Below are 1776 nucleotides of genomic sequence, written 5' to 3'. Positions count from 1 at the left end.
AATGGTTTAAAAATAAACAGTTCATGAGTTCCAAGACAGCTAATCGCTGTAATTCCAGAATTTAGTCCAGGTTTTATTGTCCAAAAAAAAAAAAAAAGAATCAGAACAGATTCACTGTGCCTTTGGTGAAGGCAAGGTGAGGTGTTACGTGGGGAGAGGACAGGGCTACTGGGCCTCTTACCACACAGGTTCTAGGCGATTCAAGGCAGCTCACCATCAAAAGAATGGACTCACATATAAATGGAGATGGAAATGGAACCTGGCCTGTATGGGACAGGACCAACATAAACATTTTTCAAGTTCACATGAATAAATTCAAACATTCAATTGTCCGGTTTCAATAATTCAAGTACATGTACAATTTAAATAGACAATTCAGCAGAGTACTCTTAAGTTCGAAAATGATCAAATAAATACTGCACCATAACATTAAATGCAATCCATTTGTCATCAGGATAATGTTTAAACACTTCGATACAAAATGCAGAGTTTACAAAATAAATCTTGGCATAAATAAATAGAAAACAACCTGAGTTTAGGTCTGTTAGCTCAGATGCTAGGGCTAGCATGCTAGCTCCGAAGAATGTAAACAAGGCCTGAACTTACCAGGTCCCTCTTAGATTGAACAAATCCCGGTAACACGATATCTGGACACACAGATAGACGTCCCTAGAAGTTGAAGCCATATCAGTCTTGATAATAGAAAGTCGAAATACAGTTAGGAATGGCATGAATAGCGTACCTGTAGCAGTAGCTCCAACTAGCTTCCCAAGGCAGTCTGTACTGCGCCATTTTTAAAGAGACACGTTGGTCACGTGGGATTTACTGGAACCGCGCAAGTCTCGCGATAAGACGGATACCGCTAAGCAGCCGGACAAGAGGACAGAGGAAGATAATCACCCGGGTTACACCCTCCCCCCGTAGTTCATGCACGTCCCATTGCATGGGATCTCAGGATTTGGCCCTGCTGAGGCTGCAACATGACTGAGAGCCTCTGTGTACACGCTTGACAGGCTGTGAAACAAATTTTGCACCACCGAAACAAGTGGATTGCCCAAAGCAGTGTACGCTAGATGGCTTGGTGGCTGACGTTGACGAGCGGAACGACGGGGCGCCAGATCAGTCTCTGCCTCAACGGAGACACTAGGATCTTTAGGCAAATCAACAGGACTCAGGAATGGCTCAGACTGGACAGTCAGGGGATCTGCACCCTTTGGTACCTTGGACAGCACTTCCTCAGGTGGATCACCAACAGGTATGTCCTCTTCCCCAGGCACATCCGCAGAAACTCCCTCTGCCCCAGACATAGACGGAATGGAAACAGGCTCATCCAGTACGTGTTCTTCTGGGTTTGGAATGTGAAACAGTGGACCGGGATCTGTAAGCACAGTGTCAGTAGGAGCCGATAGCGTGACAGGGTCCTCAGTGGCGATGATCAAAGGCTGTGGTTCAAGGTCTCCTCCTTCAACTGTGAACTTGGCTGGTAACCAGATGGGACTTTCTGGCAATAAGCAAGCATCCTCCTCCTCCAGTACATTAACTGAGTCAGAGTACTCACGAGTCAGATTCCGAGTTCTCAGCCGCTGGACAGGTGCTGCAGCAGGAACGTCGTCGGGACAGGCTGGCAGGAACCCACAGTGAAGCAAGAGGTCCCGATGCAAGGTGCGGCTTGGTCTATCATGGTTTTCAGGTTGCACGGTGTAAACAGGCAACTCATCAGCACGCTTGATGACCTTGTAGACACCTTGCTGCCACTTGTCCTGTAGCTTGTGCTTT

General features: G+C 46.9%; 1 long non-coding RNA gene across 1 annotated transcript; it reads right to left on the bottom strand.

The window, feature by feature from the left end:
* Positions 1-846, bottom strand: LOC110014863. The gene is made up of 3 exons (XR_002289865.2): positions 743-846; positions 607-669; positions 1-264 (listed from the first exon to the last, which is right to left on the bottom strand). It is a non-coding gene; the product is annotated as an uncharacterized LOC110014863 (long non-coding RNA).
* Positions 847-1776: the final 930 nt, after the last annotated feature.

Source organism: Oryzias latipes, chromosome 19 (assembly GCF_002234675.1).
Source record: "Oryzias latipes chromosome 19, ASM223467v1".
Classification (NCBI taxonomy): domain Eukaryota; kingdom Metazoa; phylum Chordata; class Actinopteri; order Beloniformes; family Adrianichthyidae; genus Oryzias; species Oryzias latipes.
The sequence above is the reverse complement of the archived record's forward strand: the minus strand, read 5'-3'. Positions and strand labels throughout refer to the sequence as shown.